At 38.5% G+C, this 13,292-nt stretch overlaps 1 long non-coding RNA gene across 1 annotated transcript; it reads right to left on the bottom strand.

Annotated features, from left to right (window-relative positions):
* Window positions 1-811: 811 nt before the first annotated feature.
* On the bottom strand, window positions 812-1,730 carry LOC119765165. The gene is made up of 3 exons (XR_005276535.1): window positions 1,635-1,730; window positions 1,432-1,564; window positions 812-1,013 (listed from the first exon to the last, which is right to left on the bottom strand). It is a non-coding gene; the product is annotated as an uncharacterized LOC119765165 (long non-coding RNA).
* Window positions 1,731-13,292: the final 11,562 nt, after the last annotated feature.

Raw genomic sequence — 13,292 nt, 5'->3', positions numbered from 1 at the left:
ACAATACACGATCATGACGAATTTGACGAACAAAGTGGAATGGCAAGAAGTGGAGTACGACGCGGATTGCTCGGACGTCGAAGGACTGTCCGCGATGCCTTGTCCCGTTGCTCCCGGCCATCAGAACTACCCGATCAATTCGGTGATTAATGACCTGACATTTAGTTTGGAGTTCTGCGAGCAGCTTCGGGGGAACGGAGAATTGGTACCGGCAGATATCGTGAAGATTAGCCGGGCCATGCAAACGTTTCTCCGGGAGTTGAGCGCGGTGCTTGAAGTGGTGTCCTCTCGGCACACCCAGGCTAAGTCAGCCAAAGAACCGGTCACAGAACGGCAACACACCGAGAGGTTGGTGGTTCCGAGTGCTGTGGCCGTGGAAAATGAACAGCCGAACAGAGGTTCGGTCTCCGGTAACAAGACCCGAGAGAGGAAGACCCATCCGAAGACGGTGACCTTCTGTGTCGGCCCGTCCTCCAGGAGGATCGGCGGCACCACGATTCGGAAACAGAAAGAGATAGTGAGGTCGTCTGACTCGGCCTACGGAAGTTCGCCGGGGAATCGACCGAAGTCCGCCGAAGCTTCCGTAGTGAAGCATAAGGCGCGACATAAAAAGCATAAATCAGAACCGACGGAACTTACGGAATTTGAACCTGCGAAACGAAACAAGGAAATAGAATCGGAAATCAAGAAAGTACGAAGAATATTCCAAGGAATGTTGGACGGAACTCTTGAGGAAATAAACCCACAGCTCTTAATGATGAAGAAGAAGGTTTCGGACTTGCTTAAGATTAATCCGGACTTCTCTCTGATGGAGTTAGTGGACGAATCAATTGAACAACTTTATTGAATGTAATTTACAGGTCCAGAAGTCTTCCTTTCCGGAACCGGTGTCGCTGACCGAGGGCCGATTGACCGCAGAAGTTGGCGAGGGATTATTTTTATCCTCGGAACTCTCTGTTGGTTCGTCCCGAAGACCCAGTGAACCGTTCCGGGAATGTGTTGATGATGGTCACCTGTAAATAAAAAGAAAAAGAAATTTATAAATTTAAACCGTACTATGAATGTATTGTGTTGTGAAAATTTATTTATTTTTATGTTGTGAATTTGTCAATTGTTTGCTCGAAAGACTGATAGATTAAGTTCCCAGTCGTAAAAGGAGCATAATTAGTAGGTGTCGCTATTGCTCACAAAGCACACCTAAGTTGGCAGTCCATAGCTGCGCTGGCGGCTCGGTGGACGACGAAGGGGTTATCCGAAGTGCCCTCCGTCCGAGCACCGTCCGTAGAGCGACAGTGAGGGGACTGACCAACGGCCGCAGTGCCAGACCAAGGTTGGTCAAAAATTAAAGTGGTTACGATACCTAAATCACCACTTAGGGACGTTCATTGACGATCGTTCTTTTAAATCGATTTTAATGTGTCGCTAGCTTACCTGTTGTCTCTTGCGCCGTCAAGATGGCTTCATGGTAAATCCCGGGATTTTTGGGAGTTTCTGCAGTCCACTCTTCCTCGGGAAGAGTGCGCACTGGCAGCAAAATGTCCCACCATTCACAGGCTTAAATGCGCTGAAAAATTAATGGAAAATTATACGAAGATGTTCTTCGTTGTATTGTTTACTAATACCATGGTACTTACCTCAAGATATTGTCCAAAAACAAGTAAAAACGCCGAGAATACTACTCGCGCGATTGAAAAATTGTCGCCCGAACTGATGAATCACGCAGATGTAAACATGCGCTGACAGTTCGGCGATGTGACAGTAGTGACGTTTTGGCATCTGTTATCTGCAGAGACAGTTTGCTGCAGGGGTCAACTTTTTGTTGATTCACCCCTCACGATCGAATGTGATCTAATTTGTACAGACTTTTGCACGTGTTTATTATGCTGGCCAGCAACAAAATAGAGTTGTCTACCCAAACTTTCGGGATGATTTTAAACTTTTATTTTGATTTATTTTTAATGTTTCTTCGTTAATTTATTATTTTAATTTGTTGTATATAGTGAATGTTTTGATTGTTTATTATGTATTTTTGGAATGTTTTGTGGAGGTTCATGATCTCGCGCGTCTTAATGATAGTGTACCTGAGAATTGTAGGTTTATTTGTCCACACCCACGATTCTAGTAGAAGCCGACGGCGGTTATGGAAAGCATCAATGTAAAAAAATGCGAAACCTCGTCGTGCTTTCACATTTTTTTCACCGGGGTGGTGGATAGTGTAACCGTTGGTTACAATTCTTGAACGAACCTTCACTTTTTAATTTAATTCCCCAACACACAACATCACACCCTACAAAGCAGCGAAGGGATTTTCGTACCGCTGCGAATAAGACCGTTCTTGGCGGCGTCGCGTCGAGACGGCACACAATGGGTGGGATGGAAAATGGTGGTTTTTCCTCCAGGGAAAATAGGAGGGAGAAGTCTACCTGGCTCGCCGATCCCAAAGATCGGTCTCTTTTAATCTTCAGGCGTCCGTGTGTTCGGTTGAGTGTCCTTGAGTGTCAGTGTCGTCCTGTGCTGCACTCGCTACGCTTTCCTGGAGGAAGTGCCCGGCGGAAGTCAATCCGTTGGACCTCAACGACACACGGGATCTGGTCAATCTAGGCTTGTAAGCGCGGCGGTGCCGTTGCCTACATTTAATCGTCAAAGACCCCTAAACCTCTGGCGCGGAACGCGCCATAATCGCCAAGGAGGTTCCCCTCTCGGCGAGCCCACATCGGTGGACTCCGGGGCTTGCCGATTCGCCAAAGAGGGAAGACGCCTGCCCGCGCGGAAGTCCAGCAACGCTCGCTCGACATCCGACCGCGGTTCCCAGCCCAGCAGCTCAAGCGTTCCGGAAACAACAACAGCCTACAACCGTTACGTGGCTGCAACGACCCCCCCCCCCCCCCTGGGAGTTCCGGCGGCACAGTCGAGGGCGCTCCTGTGACCGGCCATCGTAGAGGTAACGCCGAAGGCGTTCAGCCCGAGGACCAGCTGCAGCAGTACGGTACGTTGTCCGGGAGTTTGTTTTACACGCCCACACTCACACACAAATACACAGTTCAATAAAATTACTCGTTTTAAGTTGAAAAGTGTGGTTCTGTGAATTTTACTACCCTATCCGTATTTACCTGAATCCGCCTAGTAGTTCGTGCCGACCCTGAGTGATGAGTAGTCAGTAGCTTTGGTCTACAACTACCTTTGAGTTGATGGTCTTTTGTCCTGGAAAGGACTGAGCTAGCCGTCCTTGATAACTGACCAAAGTCATTAGTTTCAAAGCTTCCCCGAGAGGATGATGCTTTCCCCGAGAGGATTATGCTTCCCTGAGAGGAGTATGCTTCCCTGAGAGGATGAGGTTTTCCCTGAGAGGATAATGATTTCCCTGAGAGAATGAAGCTTCCCTTAGAGGATGATGCTTTCCCCGAGAGGATTATGCTTCCCTGAGAGGAGTATGTTTCCCCGAGAGGATAATGATTTCCCAGAGAGGATGATGTTTTCCTGAGAGAACAAATTCTTTTGCCGAGAAGATGATGAGGGTTACCCCGAAAGGAAATTTTATTTGATTATATCAAAACTTGCGATACTATTCCATCACTGCGGATTGGTTTAAACCTTAATGGCATAAACCTGTTTAGCATCTCAGACCAACAATTCAAAGGTGTTAGTTTGAATACCACCGGTTTTAGCAGTTTTTTCTTGTTGTTTATATTCCAAGTTCAATAACTAACAAAACATTATAAAGGTAAACCGTATGCATATTAGCTGCATTTGCCAGTTAAAAATATCTTGAGCTTTTGATATAAATGCTGAAGACAAGGATAGTGTAAATAATGAAGGAAGCTTAGATAAAGTGAAAACTGTTTGTGCTAGTTGAATTTTTATAAAGTTTGTGTTGTAAAATGTAATTTGAAATGTTGATTGTTATTAATTCATTTATTTCTGGCAGCTCTAACCTTCTTGGTTGCCCTATTGTTGATTGAGATTCTGGAAATATGAGTAATGGGTAAAAGTTAAATAAAGTCTACGTTATTGGTTGCTTTCCTAATTCAAACCATATTTTTAATTGTGAATTTATTGTCATTTTTTTAGAAATTTTGCTTGTAAAATATAATTTGAGTATATGATTGCTTGTGTTTTTGCTAGTTGGAAAATAATTTTAAATATTGGACAAAACGTAATCTAATCGATATAAATTTTAGCATATGATTGAATCTCTGGACAATTGGGCAAAATAAATAATGTTGGGCTAGTCGGGAAACATTTTTTGAAGTCTGAATTTATTACTGAAAAAGAACTGAAATATAGTCTGTAAAGTTAAAACTATTGATTGAATTTCTGACATCATGAATCAAGTGGGGAATGAGAAAGAAGCTTTGGCGTTTTTATTGTCTGCAAGCAAGGATTATGTGGAAAAAGCGAGAGACTTGGATAAGAGGAGAAAATTGTTAGTTGTTGTGATAGTTTGTGTTTGAGAACTTTGTATTTAGGTTTAGTTAATTTTTTTATTTTGGCTACATTTCTGAAAACATAAAACATTTGAAAAAAATCTTAAAGCGGAGTAAAATCTGAATATTGAATGTATTAGTTTTTTTCAATTAAGCTAGAATATTTGAAGTTTTGATTAAATAATTTAATTTGAGATTTCAAAATATGGCTAATGTGAATAAACTTCGAAAAATTTGGTAACGCAAATGAAACTTGTGCTGATTTCTATTTTTTTAACATTGTCAGTTGGAAAAGCATTTTAGAAATATGGTTTTAAAAATATCAGTTGAGGGTTTGTTTGATTTGTTGAACGTATCTAACTTTCTTGTGTTGTGGAAAACTTTGATTAAGTGGAGTGATTTTATTAACGTATTTGTTATAAAATATTTTTGAAGTTTGATTTGTAAAATATAATCTGATTGCAGGATTGCAAACATAAACATTTTGAATAAGGCGGGTAGCTTAGATTAAGAGGGGAAAGTTGGAATTTTAAATTTAGTTGAAAAGAATGTGAGAAGTTTAGTTTAGTTTGAAGCATTACTGAAGAAAATAAATGCTTGCCATTACATTTTAGCTTTAGCTCAAGTTTTTTTGATTTGTTGTGATAATTATTCAAAGATAAAGATATTTTAAAAATTATAGCAAAGAAGATAACACATGTCAAGCCATGCGGGTTTGAGGTTTTCTTTTCATTTCTCCACAGCTCGTTCCAAGGAAAATGTAGGATGGAACCAAGATGGACGTGGAAATATTTGACAAATCCAACTGGAGGCAATACATTTGAGTATCGATTGTATAATCAATCCAAAATATACTACAGTCTTTTGTATCGTTTCAGATAAAACTATGAGTAACAAGACGGACGGATGTGGCACTAGAATCTATCATCGTACGGAAAATGTTGTACAACGAGTCTTGAAGAAGAATGGATTGTAAATATTATAATGTTTTCGAAAAGATGTAGGTTTTTATGCGGACGGGCTTTTCCTACCAAGAAAAGAAAAAAATATATTATGTATTTTTCCATGCCTTATAGAACAGATTTATTAGTTAAAAATATTAACATAGAGTAGAGGAGAGGGAGAATGTAGGGAATGAGTGCAGGTACAGCTAAATTAGAATTTTTGATTGTGTTTGTAGGCATGCAAAGGCAGTAGAAGTCTAGAGCAGGATAAAAAGAGAGCAAATTACAGTAGAGTTCATGTTTTTGATTGTGTTGGAAAGCGTGAGCATTTATGAGAGAGGTTAAAAGAGAGATGAGAAAATGAGAGCGTGAGAATCAAGGTTGGAAAATAAAGGAGTCTTGTTGTACGTTTTGGCACGGAAACACGCGTTTTAAATTCGTCCGAAAAACGGCTTAAAACATATTTGTCCGAAAACAAAACTGGCGTGTCCGGATCACGACAGTAAACAAACACACTCGCACACAATCGCGCATTCGCGAAAACAATGTTCCCCCACAAATCAGGATTCCAATCACGCGACACAAAATCAAAACAAACTTAACCAGCTGTGTTTTCCTTCACCGAGAACTCCCGTGTCCTGTCAAATTCACCGAAATAGTTCCGGCGTTGATCCGTGTCAAGCCAGCACCTGCAGGAGGAGGACGAGGAAGGAGGCCAAGTGACATTGAGGGCAAGAGGATTCCTCTTCTGGGGACAGCTGCTTGCTTCCTTGCATCCGCCAACACTGAGCGGAACTTTTTCTTCACCCCACAGCCACCAAAACAGAAGCAATCACTTAACTACAATATATCGCAGCTCCCGAACGCCACGGACCGAACGAACACACACTCCCTCGGCCACAGAACGTACTCACAACCCGCGGCGATTCGCGGACTACAATTTATCCGCGGAAAACTACTGCGCGAAAACGTAAACAAACCAGCCCGCCACGAACGCAGCTGTCTGTCTGCCGATTGCCGATTCCTGTCACGACATGTCTCGCGCGTTGCGTGCGGGCAGTGAACGAAAGAAGAGAGAAGAGAGAGAAAGAGTGAGCGCGTGGGCTAATTTTGGCGCTTTTCGATGAAATTTTATGTGCGGTAAAATAATTTTAATGTGATTAGTTTAACTAGTGTATTTAAAGTAAATTAAAGTGAAAAAAAACTCAATAAAAATTTCCATTAATTAAACTGGCAGTTTGCGGAGGAGTGAAAATTTTGCTAAGTCCAACGAAAACATGATGAAAAATAATTGTATCATCTCATAATTGACAGGTCGGTTTTTTTTTCTAAGTCCCAAAATAATTGGGCATTCGAAATTTTGCTAAGTCCAACGAAAACAAGATAAAACTATAAAATATCATCTCATGATGGAGTTTTCGATTTTTTTCTAAGTCCCAAAATAAATTGGCTTTCGAAATTTTCCTAAGTCCAGCGAAAACTTGATCAAACATCAAAATATCATCTTATGATAAACGGGTCCAAATTTTTTCAAAGTCCCAAATAAATTAATTTTTGAAATTCTGCTAAGTCCAAAAATATCAAATAGAAATGAAAATAAAACATTTGATGATACACTGTTTAGAAACATAAAAAGTATCATGAATTTCGGCGGCCAATTTTTTAGTTTTTGGAACACACAAAAATCATGTCATGTTCACAAAAACAGTCCATGTTATTTTTGTGTTCTTCCTAAGATGCGATTTTCTGCCCCCCGACTTTAAATACACTAGTTAAACTAATCACATTAAAAGTATTTTACCGCAAATAAAATTTCATCGCAAAGCGCAAAAATGAGCCCACGCGCTCACTCTCTCTCTCTCTCTTCTCTCTTCTTTCGTTCACTGCTCGCACGCAACGCGCGAGACATGTCGTGACAGGCAGACAGACAGCTTTTGCGTTCGTGGCGGGCTGGTTTGTTTACGTTTTCGCGCAGTAGTTTTCCGCGGATAAATTGTAGTCCGCGAATCGCCGCGGGTTGTGAGTACGTTCTGTGGCGGAGGGAGTGTGTGTTCGTTCGTTCCGTTGAGTTCGGGAGCCGCGATATATTTTGGTTAAGTGATTGCTTCTGTTTTGGCTGCTGGGAGCGAAGAAAAAGTTCCGCTCAGTCTTGGCGGATGCAAGGAATGTTCAGGCCAAGCAGCTGCACCCAGAAGAGGAATCCTCTTGCCCTCAATGTCACTTGGGCTCCTTCCTCCTCCTCCTCCTGCAGGTGCTGTCTTGACACGGATCAACGCCGGAACTATTTCGGTGAATTTGACAGGACACGGGAGTTCTCGGTGAAGGAAAACACAGCTGGTAAAGTTTGTTTTGATTTTGTGTCGCGTGATTGGAATCCTGATTTGTGGGGAACATTGTTTTCGCGAATGCGCGATTGTGTGCGTGTGTGTTTGTTTACGTTTGACGTATTCTTGGTGAACGGGTGATTACAACTGGATGAAACTTTCTTGGTGTTTCCGGAGGGGGTGAGCGAGAAAAAAACTGACAAATTCGCGTTGGTGCTGGCTGCGGCCTGTGATTGTTCATGTGACTGTGCTTTGGGGTTTGTTTACGTTTTTAATTGATTTTTGTGAGTGTGTGGCAGGGGCAAGGACGTGACAATGTGACATTGCTTCTATCCTTTAGGGGTGTCCGTGACAGAAGGAAGAACCTTTCTCTGGTTATTTCGGAGGAGGTAATCTATTGGGCGACTCGCGAGCAGTTTCCCGGTGAAGGTGGAAAGTGGAGTCCATCTGAATCGATGGTACAAGCTGGTTCGAAATACTTAGTAGGAAGAAGTATTTCAACGGTTTTTTGACTCAGATAAGTATTATTTGCTTTCCTTTTCTATTTTTTTTTATTATATCATATTGGATTATTTGATAAAAAAAACCCTGGAAATTCTGTTTGAAAATTGATACTTTGTGTTTTGTTTTCTTTAACAGGACCACAACCTGGGCATGTTTCGGGACATTCAGCATCTGGCATTTTGTTTAATTAGACAAATTAGCTGCGATGCAACCGTGCTTTGGTTGAATGGATTTGAAGAGGATTAACCAGGTATGTACGAAAATATTATTTTAAAGTGAACCTATCACTGTTCAAACTTCATTTTGTTACTTTTGCAAATATATTTTTTTCAAACCAAATCAATGCTTCGAAAATCTTTTTCTGGGAAGTTACTAGAATATTTTGTGCGAATTATTGTTTCAATATTTTCAAAAGACGTTCTCGTAAAGAGATTTTTTTAAATTTCACGTTGTTGCAGTATTATATTGGTATAGTAATTGCGCGCCTAAACAGAGATGAGGAGTACTTTAAGAAACTGTTTAATTCAAAGAAAGATTTTGGTTTTGAGCAAATAATTCAACTAAAGAAAGAACATCACCTTTCTTCAATATTTGATTTGCTTTTATTATGTCAGTGTTTTAAAGAATTTGGACATGAATCGTTTTTATGTTTATAAATAGATTTTTTTAGAAGTAGATTATGTTAAAGTCAATGTAACTTTTGCCAACAAAAAGTTGTTTATATTACATTGAAAAACTGATGATCTATGTAACTTGCAATATCAAATAAAGTGAAATTTTATTTAAATATTTAATAAATCTCTTCAAATATTTTTTACATTTAAAAATATTGTTGACTTTCAGTACACAGAAAAAAATGATGGTAATATTCATCAGGGAATGGTGACAGATGTTGTGGCAAAATAAATGATTAGTTTTACCACAGAAAATGATGAATTGGGTCCTAAAATGAAGCTTAGATTGCTGATATCATTGTTTACAGCGATAAAGCTTATTTTTCTGAGTACAATGACCCTTTGTACGAGCACAAAGAGTTTAAAATGGATTTTTAAATCAATTTTGAAAAATTAACCTCGCGGTCCTTCTTGACAGAAAAGCTTCTACTTGACAGCTCGTTCCAAGGGGACCATAGTTGATCCATCGGAAAAATGTTGTCTTGTCAAAAAAAAAATTTGCATTAAAATGAAAAAAAGTGATCAGAAATGGTTTTTTATCGTGTTTTTTACCGTTGTACATAAAAATTGACATAGGGCTTTAGTACCCAATTTTCATCAGTTATTGATGAATATTCATCAGGTTCACATTTTTAAACATTTTTTATGTAATATATGTCAAAAAAGAGGTAATTTTCAACATACCAAATTTTCAACGTTCCAAAATTCAACTTTTTTTCTGTGTACATCATTTTAATAACTGATTGATTGAATGTTATTAACAAAACTTTCAAAAAATAGATAAAACTGGTGTCCCTTAAAAAGTACACATCGTTACTGAGTTTTGTGGAATTAATATAAAATGAATATTAATGGGAAAAACTCAATATATAAATCGATTCAATTTAAATATCAATGTTGATAATTAATTCAATTTATACGCAATGTTTTTTTCACAGTACGCTTTCACTGTGCGCGCATGTTACGCCTCTCTCTCTTTTTCCGACTATTTTTGTAAACAGTGTATTGGGCTTACACCCTCACTAAAAATCATGGTTTTCTGAGTTCAATATCTCACTTTTCATACGATTTTTTTGATTTCAGGTACTACAAGCTTAAAAATCGTTATATGGGTTGAACTCAAAAAATCGTATGAAAAGTGAGATATTGAACTCAGAAAATCATGTTTTTTGGTAAGGGTGTACTCAGTTCAGATAGTGCGATGGACTTTTGCTTAAAAATAAGCCCTTTTAAGTTTTCCTTCGAAAGATACCATCTGAAAATAAAATTGTATCATGGGAAGTTGCGAAATATGGATTTGTAAGATTTCTTCACAAATCACAACCTTTCATGATACATTAATGATTCTGGATGAAATTTTTACGAACAGTTTTTCAGGCAAAACCTGAACCTGTCTTGATTTTTATGTTTCTGGATGATATTTTTCGCACCAATTTTTTTAGGAAAAAGCAGAATTGGCCATGATTATTTCATGTTCCTGGATGATATTTTTCGGTACCATGACATGATATTTTTAAGTTCAAAATGACAACTTGGTTTGATATTTTTTTGATGTTTCGTAGAGTAACTCATGTTACATTTTATGTTTCTACATCTCATCATTCATTCATCTACATAAGAGATGTAGAAACATAAAATGTAACATGAGTTACTCTACGAAACATCAAAAAAATATCAAACCAAGTTGTCATTTTGAACTTAAAAATATCATGTCATGGTACCGAAAAATATCATCCAGGAACATGAAATAATCATGGCCAATTCTGCTTTTTCCTGAAAAAAAATGGTGCGAAAAAATATCATCCAGAAACATAAAAAATCAAGACAGGTTCAGGTTTTTGCCTGAAAAATACTGTTCGTAAAAATTTCATCCAGAATCATTAATGTATCATGAAAAGTTGTGATTTGTGAAGAAATCTTACAAATCCATAATTCGCAACTTCCCATGATACAATTTTATTTTCAGTTGGTATCTTTCTAATCTAATCTAATCAGACCCTAGCGCAGCCAATCTTTCGAAGGGATCCTGGAGAGTGCCTTAGGTTAGATGACGCCTAGCACTCTTCTTGTCATTTATTAACACTTGTAGTGCGCCATTGCATTGAAACATCACAAGCGTTAAAGCGGCCAGGCCTACTGCGTAAAGCCGTATCGCAGAGATGACTCGTAATTGGGTTGAGTTTGAGCACTGAGTGTGCGAACAACAACACAATTCTGAATCGACAGGGGAGGAAGAAGCGTGGGGACACACCACCATACGCTCCGAGATTTGGTTGCATTCGTTGGGAGCACCATGCTAAGAAGGTTTGGTATGGGACATTGTATTTCCACGAATGCCCTGGACACTATTTGCCGTGGTTAAAGTGCCACAACTCGCTCTCTGTAACAGTATTACTAATTCCAGTCCACGCTCACCAAGTCGTCATGGCCTAGTGGTTAGCATTTTTGCTTACCAATCCAAAGGACGGAGGATCGAACCCCGCCTCGAGCGACTTTGATTTTTCGTTCATATTCATCATTTCAAATTTAGGTGTTCTTAACATTCTCGTTGGGAGCAGATGGGCATCGAACCCAGAACCATTCGCTTACAAAGCGAACACCGTAACCAGTCAGCCACGGCCGCTCCCTATTTTCAGTTGGTATCTTTCGACAGAAAACTTAAAAGGGCTTATTTTTAAGCAAAAGTCCATCGCACTATCTGAACTGAGTACACCCTTACCAAAACATGATTTTCTGAGTTCAATATCTCACTTTTCATACGATTTTTTGAGTTCAACCCATATAACCATTTTTAAGCTTGTAGTACCTGAACTCAAAAAAATCGTATGAAAAGTGAGATATTGAACTCAGAAAACCATGATTTTTAGTAAGGGTGTAAGCCCAATACACTGTTTACAAAAATAGTCAGAAAAAGAGAGAGAGACGTAACATGCGCGCACAGTGAAAGCGTACTGTGAAAAAAACATTGCGTATAAATTGAATTAATTATCAACATTGATATTTAAATTGAATCGATTTATATATTGAGTTTTTCCCATAAATATTCATTTTATATTAATTCCACAAAACTCAGTTACAAAGTGTATTTTTTAAGGGACACCAGTCTTATCTATTTTTTGAAAGTTTTGTTAATAACATTCAATCAATCAGTTATTAAAATGATGTACACAGAAAAAAGTTGAATTTTGGAACGTTAAAAATTTGGTATGTTGAAAATTACCTCTTTTTTTGACTTATATTACATAAAAAATGTTTAAAAATGTGAACCTGATGAATATTCATCAGTAACTGATGAAAATTCATCATTTTCTGTGGTAAAACTAATCATTTATTTTGCCACAACATTTTTCACCATTCCCTGATGAATATTACCATCATTTTTTTCTGTGTACTGAAAGTCAACAATATTTTTAAATGTAAAAAAATATTTGAAGAGATTTATTAAATATTTAAATAAAATTTCACTTTATTTGATATTGCAAGTTACATAGATCATCAGTTTTTCAATGTAATATAAACAACTTTTTGTTGGCAAAAGTTACATTGACTTTAACATAATCTACTTCTAAAAAAATCTATTTAGAAACATAAAAACGATTCATGTCCAAATTCTTTAAAACACTGAAATAATAAAAGCAAATCAAATATTGAAGAAAGGTGATGTTCTTTCTTTAGTTGAATTATTTGCTCAAAACCAAAATCTTTCTTTGAATTAAACAGTTTCTTAAAGTACTCCTCATCTCAGTTTAGGACAATTACTATACCAATATAATACTTGTTATTTGTTATTTTTGTTATTTTGTTATTTTTATTTTATTGTCCATCCGACATTTATCTGTCTTAATGGACTGGGTGGTAAAAGCCCGTTCGAGTTGGATCGCTAAATTCGCCACTCTCGAATAGGCATAAAACCCACCGTCTTTTAAACATGGTCAATACATTTCACGAGATACAATATAAACTTAGATCTAAACAAAAATAGTACGGCGTAAGTTAGAAATAAAGGAATCTACAGACATCGAGTAATCAAATAAATCGTCAAAATCATTGAAAACGTCACACATCGCCCGGATAGGTTCCTGCTGTCCATATTGAGTACGATGAAAGTCTAGGCGGAGTGCGTTCCACGTTCTGAGCGGCCGCGGGATGACGTTGAAGTTGATCCTGGCGAGGATATTAGGAGCGTCGATGGCACCTAATAACAGTTTCCCCACGAAAGCCGCCCGTAAGAACTGCCTTCTCCTAGAGAGTGTTTCCATCCCTAGAGCCTCGCAGCGTTGTTCGTAGGATGGCGCTACAACTTGATCAGGCCATGAGTGGAAACGCAATGCGAATCTTGTGAACTTCCTCTGTACCGACTCGATTCTATTCACCCATTCATCAGTGTGCGGGCTCCAAGCCACCACAGCAGTCTCGAGGTGA

The sequence above is a fragment of the Culex quinquefasciatus genome, chromosome 1, assembly GCF_015732765.1.
Source record: "Culex quinquefasciatus strain JHB chromosome 1, VPISU_Cqui_1.0_pri_paternal, whole genome shotgun sequence".
NCBI lineage: Eukaryota > Metazoa > Arthropoda > Insecta > Diptera > Culicidae > Culex > Culex quinquefasciatus.
Note: the sequence above shows the minus strand (reverse complement) of the source record. Positions and strands in the feature narration are given on the sequence as shown.